The sequence below is a fragment of the Octodon degus genome, unplaced genomic scaffold (genome assembly GCF_000260255.1).
Source record: "Octodon degus isolate 3935 unplaced genomic scaffold, OctDeg1.0 scaffold00055, whole genome shotgun sequence".
Classification (NCBI taxonomy): domain Eukaryota; kingdom Metazoa; phylum Chordata; class Mammalia; order Rodentia; family Octodontidae; genus Octodon; species Octodon degus.
Window position 1 is genome coordinate 13548273 of NW_004524631.1, and position 7869 is coordinate 13556141.

Genomic DNA, 7869 nt, shown 5'->3' on the forward strand with positions numbered 1-7869 from the left:
TATTCACGACAAGCTCTTTTTCTTTCACAAGCTCTTTGAAATGCTATATTCTAGACCAGTGATGGCAAATCTTCTTCTAGAGCTTTCGATGATGCAAACAGCCTGCTAAAGCATGCATGCTGCTGGTTCACCATCACTGCCCTAGATATTTGCAACTAAACAAATTAGATTATGTGTGTTTATGCCTAGCACATACATATCCTGTGAGAGCATCTGGCACACACCAAGAAAGAGTTCAGTTAGTGCTGAGCATGGGGGCACATGCCTATAATCCCAGCACTCAGGAGGCTGAGGCAGGAGGATCAATGTGAGTTTGAGGCCAGCTAGGCTACATAGTGAGTTCAAGGTTAGCCTAAACTACATAAGGAAAGACCCTGCCTCAAAAAAAAAAAAAAAAAAAGGTTCAGAGTTCAGATAGGGCTGAGGGTAGAACTTAGTGGCAGTGCCCTCACGTAGCATGTCCCAAAAGAGATGGAAATCTATGTACAAAAATATTAGGGGCCTTGTATCATAGGATATACATGCTCACACATGAAAGAGACCTCAGGCTTGAATCTGCACTGAGAAATACATGAGATACTGCCCACTGTGGGACATAGCACTCAACATCACATCATCATCTTAGGGGACATACCTTGCAAAGAGATCAGTACTGTCAAATTCTAGGAATCAAACGCGCACACACTGCTCAAAGCTTCACCCCCAGAGATATACAGCTACAAACTGACCAGAGACCACATATCCACTCACAGGGCAGACCCCTCACATGCACTTGGGCCCCACCAACCACAGCCATATAGCAGAGAACTCCATTCTTCCCATCCACATTTGCGAGACCCCTCCCATACTGATCATCACAGTGATAGGCACAGCACAGACCTCAGTCCCTGGGATACACCTCCACATTCACAAGCAGATGGCAGACCTCAGCTTCGAGGCCTGGAACATAAATGTGCCTGCAGAACAGTACGTCCTGGGACATTCTTGCAGTAACAGCCCAGAGACCTCGAACTCTAGGACACAGACCTGTAAGTGCGGCAGTCATCACACCTAGGAATTATAACCATAAAAAGAGTAAAGCACTCAAACTCTCAGGACATCTACCTACAAAGCAGAGACCTGATCTAGACAGACATATGTATACAGACACAAAGTTCTTCCTCTGGGACATATGCCCCCAAACAGATGAGAGACCTCACACGCGGAGAAACATGCCCACAAATTAGCACTGACATACACCAGTGAAGACAGACTTTCACACGTCATACGAGAACATAGCAACAGACAGATCAGAGATGTCACATTCAGGGAATTATACTAAACAGAGAGCTCACACCTCTGGATTTATACCAACAAAGAGCTCAGAGACTACACATGAAAAGAGATCAAAATGCACCATCCCACGTCTCAGATCCATAAAGAGATGGATGTGAGGACCCGCTGCAAACTCCACCCCCAAGACAAGTCAGAGGTCTCTCATCCCAGAGCACAAACCACAAGAACATCAGTGATCTCATACCCTTGAGCAAGGTGTGGTGCAGTGTGCCTGTAATCCTAGCATTTGAGAGGCTGAGGCAAGAGGATCACAAGGTAAAGGTCACCCTGGGCTATACAGCAAATTCAAGTCATCTTGGACTACATAGTGAGACCTTGTATGAAACATGAAAGAGAAGACCAGGCATGGTGGCACGTGCCTATAATCCTAGCCCTGAAAGGCTGAGGCAAGAGGATCACTAAGAGTTCAAGGCCAGCCTGAGCTACAAAGTAAGCCCAAGGCCAGCCTGAACTGCATAGTGACATAGATTGATTTTTTAAAATGTATTTGGTCCAGGGTCTCACTATGCAGCTCAGACTTGTAGTGATCCTCCTGTTTTCAGCACTGGGATTATAGGCACGTGCCACCACACCCAGACTCGGTGGCCGGCTCAGCGCATCCAGGGGCAGGGCTGGCACATCTTGTGGTGCCAGGGATTGAACCCAGGTCCCTGTACTTGCCTAAGCAGGCAACATGAGAGATCTTATAACTATAACATACACCCATGAAGAGGCATCTCACAATCTCACTTATCAGGACCTGTACAAGGACAGACAAGAAGAGATGGAAGACCTCATATTCTGGGACATACACTCACATCCTGGAGAATGCACCCACGAATGAGAGTGAGAGATAGCTCTTCATGGGTGTATGTCATGGGTCTAAGATCGCTCATGTTTCATAGAACGTCTCACTACATAGTCCAAGGCAGACTTGAATTTGCTCTGTAGCTCCAGGTGACCTTTTCCAGAGCTATGTCTACTCTCATGGCCATAGCACTTAACAGAGGACAGTACTCACATTCCTAGAAATTACACAACTCAGCAAAATAACATCCAGGCAAATGTAACTACAAACTGCTCAGAGACCCAATACCTTAGGACAAAGACTCCCCAATAGGTCAGAGACTTAACATTCAGGGACATAAAACCAAAATCAGAGCAGAGACTTTACACCACTGATGTAAAAAAATAATTCATATCCTGGGACATACAATGCTGAACAAATCAGCTACTTTATACTGTGGTATGTATACCATGGACAGACCTGACACCTTGCACCACTCTCTTATTCTGGGAGATAAAGGCCCAAACAGATCACAGACCTCACTGCAACAGACACACACACTCAAAGTGGCCAGCTAGGCCAGGCATGATAACACCTGCCTGTAATCCCGGCATTTGGGAGGCTGAGGTAGGAAGGTCGCCACAAGCTCAAGGCCAGCCCAGGCTACATAATGAGCTCAAAGCCAGCCTGAACTACAGAGACCCTTTCTCAAAAAAAGAAAAAAAGACCTAGCTACCTCACATCCTGGTTCACACACCATGAATAGAGAGACATCACACTCTGTGACATACAACTATGAACACACCAGAGACACCATCAACAGACTCACATAGAGGGACATACATGCATAAAAATATTTCACAGAGCTGCTACCTGGGAACAGATTTCCGCTGCCCTCAAACTCAGAAATCCTATTGCTTGGACATAGATTTTCACACAGCAGAGACTCCACGTCCAGGGATGCAGTGGTCCAAGCTCCCCCGATACCTAATGTCACAGCCACAGACTCCAATTACCTTGGTAATGTCTCTTCTTGGGATTGCCTGAAAGACCCATATACCTCCAAGAACACACAAAACCAGGGTGCAGCCCTCCAAAGAGGACAAAGATGCTCACTATGTGGTGACCGTCTATAATCCCAGCTGCTCTGGAGGCGGAAGCAGGAGGATTGAAAGTTTGAGGCCAGCTTGAGCAATTTAGTAAGACCCTCTCAAAAAAAATAAAAAATAAGCTGGGCATATGGTGCACTCCTATAATCCCAGCACTCAGTAGGCTGAGACAGGAAGATCTTGCAAGTTCGAGACCAGCCTGGGCTACAAAGTGAGCTCAAGGCCAGCCTGAAGTACATAGTGACACCCTGTCTCAAAAAGACAAAAAACAAACAAAAGAGATAAAATATAATTTAAAATAATTAAAAACCACCGGAGGGAAGCTTGATGGTAAAGTACCTCTGTGTTTGATCTCCAAGATCAAAAAAGCGAACAAACATAAAACAGGTTCAGGGCTGTGATAGGAGATATGAACACCTACGCACCTTGATGACCTCACACCCAGAACACAGCCAGCCAGAGAGCTCAGAGCCTTTGAATCCTGGAAAGTACCAAGGATCCTGACAACATCAAAGCCTAGGATAAGGGTCCCCAACAGCTACTGTCATCTTCTAGATGTAAGCAGAACAGTCCAGAACTCCCCCTCCAACCCCACGTGACAATTTTGGGACACAGATACCCAAGGAGTTCAGAGCTCTAAAAGCCCTAGAGAGAACTGCAAGAGACTAAGCACCTCAGTATATGAAACCCAGAATACTCCAAGACCCAAGCCATCGCAGCACGGCCACAAGCCATGAAAACAGTGTTCATCCATTATCTACTCTGCACAACAAATCACTCTCCAGATTTACCGGTTTGATACACAATAGATATGTATTGTCTCCCACCACTTCTGGGGAGGGTGCTGTTGGCGCAGGGTGCTCAGTCTGGGTCATCGAAAGGCTTGACTGGGCTGCGTGTGAAATTCCTTTCTGTGCAGGCAAAGACAATGTTTTAGCAGACAACTTCTGTGAGTTGGTTTTGTTTTGTTTGGGATCACAGGTGTGCCATTATGCCTGGCCTGAGTTTTACTTTCATTTCATCCAAACTCTTATTTTCTTTCTCTAGAAGCTTGCTCTTTGACTCCCCAGGCCCTCACCCCTCCCTACAAAGCCTTTCTCCAGAGCTCATGCTGTGTAAAGCATTAGTAAGCCTGTCTCAAACCAGACTCAGTGTTCAAAGGAGCAGAACAAGCTTTATCTCGCTGTTTATGATGCCTGTTTCCATGAGAACCGCTGAACTCAAATGGAGTAGGGAGGGATCTAAGGAGATCTAGATTGGATGCCACCAGAAAATGAGACCCATTTTATGATTGGATATTGTTGCAGTCTGTTTTTTCTTTCTCTTTTCTTTTTCTTTTCTTTTTTTTTTTTAAGACAGGGTCTCTGGGGGCTGGAGAGATGGCTCAGTGGTCTAAGACACCTACTTAGAACAAGCTTGGCAAAGCATCAGGGACCGCGGTTCAATCCCCCAGCACCACATGCCAGCCAGCCCCGCCCCCTGGTGGGCTGAGCTGGCCACACACACACACCACACACTCTCTCTCTCTCTCAATCTCTCTCTCAAATAAATAAAAATAAAAAATAAAAATAAAAAGACAGGGTCTCTGGCCGGTGAGATAGCTCAGCAGACTAAAGTGCCTGCTTAGGCAAGCTTAGGCAAGCACAGGGACCAGGTTCGATCCCCAGCACCACATGCCACACCAGCCCTACCTGCAGGGCCAGCTGAGCCAGCCAGAGTTCAGGCATAGTGGCACACACCTATAATCACAGCGCTGAAGAAGCTAAAACAGGAGGATCATTATGAGTCTGAGCTGCATAGTGAGACCCTGTAACAACCAAATACTTTAAAAAAAGAAAAGAAAAAAGGACAAAGTCTCACTGTATACCAGGCTGCCCCTGAACTCCCAGTAATCCTCCTGCCTCATCCTCCCAAGTGCTGGGATTACAGGCATTTCCCACCATGCCTGGCTTGTCCCAGTCCATTCTGTATGGCTGTAATGTGAGACTGGGTACTTTTGATAAAGAAAAGGTTCACCGAATTCAGGTCACCATTGTGAAGATTCAAGAGTCTGATGCCAGCGTCTGCCCAGCTCTGGTGGGGGCCTCAAGTACACAGCATCACTCATGCAGAAGAAAAGCCCAGAGAAGTTGTAGCACCTTATTGTGGCCAATTTTCGGAGGTGCTAACCCAGACCTCAGACCTGCAGTAATCTCTTCACCCTCACCACATTACCTTCCCCTTCGCCTTACCTCAAGGTCCCACCACCTCCATACAACTGGGAGCAAGCCTCCAAACTGTAGCAGGTCTCACAATAAATCCCTAAAAGGACACACGCCTTATAGTCCCAGCACTTGGCAGGCTGAGGCAGAAGTTTGCTGGGAGTTCGAGGCCAGCCTGGGCTACATAGTGAGATCCTATGACAAACAAATGAAAAAGGGAAGATGGCCACAAGTTTGAGACCACTCTGGGCTACACAGTGAAATCTTCACCAGACTGGAATACAGAGTGAGACCCTGTCATAGGCACCTGCCTGGCGAGTGCAAGGTCCTGAGTTTGAACCTTGGTGCCCCTCCCCCCAAAAAAGCAAAAAGATAGAGCTAGGGGTATAGTTCAGTGGCACAGCACCTGCCTGGCAGGTGTGAGGCCCTGAGTTTGATTTCTAGTACCCCCCCCAAAAAAGCCAAAAATTAAATAAATCCTGTTGGGAGCAGCTGAAGCTGGAAATTGATTATGCATGCAAGATGAAGCTAGTCCGAGAACATGGGAGCTCCTCGAAGCATGTTAACAAGCTCCTGTTGCAGCTTGTTAACTGATTACTGGGTAGAGGCACTGAACTTAATATCAATCTCTTGAGGGTATAAATGTTCCCTCATTCACAGGTGGTTCTTCTCTTCTGCTTAGGAGGGAAAGGCGTTCTACCTGCCACATCTTGTCTATCTTTTCCTCATTCTCATCGCCATTCATTCCCAGGGTATACTGAGAGCCCAATGGATCCCTACAAAATCTCTATAGGGAGGACAGACTAGAGGGAGTCTAATGCTACAAAGCAAAGCTGCACCAGTTGTGCATTTTTACCAAAAGAGGGACAGGTGTAGGATCCAGTAGGTAACATGGTAACCTGGTTTTTGTGATTCAACAACATGATAAAGGAACTGCTTCATTTTATCATGGCTCCAACATAACCTTGTTTTAGGATGGTATTCTGAGAGATTATTTATAGCTAAAAGGAAAATAATAGCCTATCTGTGAGTGGCATCTCAGCTTCTAGAAGACAGTCTGTTCCTTCTCTTTTCTTTTCTCATTTTTCTTTTCTTTTTTTGGCAGAACCAGGGATTGAACTCAGGCCCTTGTGCTTGCCAGGGAAATGCTTATTCTACTGGGCCATCTCCATGGCCCTCTTTTTTTTTTTTTTTTTTGGCAGAACCAGGGATTGAACTCAGGCCCTTGTGCTTGCCAGGGAAATGCTTATTCTACTGGGCCATCTCCATGGCCCTCTTTTTTTTTTTTTTTTTTTGGTGGAACTGGGGATTGAACTCAGGCCCTTGTGCTTGCCGGGAAAGCGCTTATTCCACTGAGCCATCTCCCCAGCCCCCCCCCCCCCGCCCTCTTTTTGTTCTCATGCTAAACATCTCATTTGTTTGTTTAGAGACTGGGTCTCACTGTGTAGTGCAGGCTGGCCTCAAACGCATGGGGGATCCTCCTGCTTCACCCTCCCAAATACTGGGATTATATGTGTGAGCCACCACACTCAGTGCTAAAAGTCTCTTATGGGTGGAACAGTGTCCCCTCAAAGTTGATGTGCTAAAGTCCTAACCCCAGCACCTCAAAATGATCTTATTTGGAAATGCCATCTTTGCAGATATAATCAGCTAATCAGAAAGAAGCCATACTGGAGTAGGGCCAGCACTGACTAACTCTCCATAGCAAAGAATTTCAGAGCCCCAAAGTATCAGCACTACCAAGGTTGAGAAACCCTGCCTTAGATACAGAATCAAAAATGTTTGCCAACCTCGTAATCTCTGTTAGAGGCCCCCAAAAAGAAAACTAGCTCGAGTACTTGCAACTTCAAATGTACCCTGTGCACAGAAGTGTAAACATCTCAGAAAACCCAAGCCTTGGGGGCTGGGAAGATGGCTCAGTAGAGTAAGTGCTTGCCTTGGCAAGCGCAAGGGCCTGAGTTCAATCCCTGGTTCCACCAAAGAAAGAAAAAAACCAAGCCTAGTATGTCAGACATATTTGGAGACAAGTACCACAAAGACAGAGACTTACTATCTAAAAACATGCCGGCTGGGTGTGGTGGCAACACCTACAACCCTAGATACTCAGGAGGCCAAGCCAGGAAGATCCCAAATTCCGGGCCAGGCTGGGCAATTTAGCACCATCCCATCTCAGAAAATAAAATGGCTGTGGATGGTGTCACATGCCTATAATCCCAACACTCAGGAGGCTGAGGCAGGAGGATCTTGCAAATTTAAGACCAGCTTGGGCTTCAAAGTAAGTTCAAACCCAGCCTGAACAGCATAGCAAAAACCTGTCTCAAAACAAAAGGGCTATTGAAATGCAGTGAGATAGTGAGGTTAAGCTTGATAGCCTAAATTGTTTGATAATAACAATAAGCTTGTCTTCTGGATGGTTAACAACCTAAGTTTGCAGACCAAAATTAGAGAAAAAGGAGGG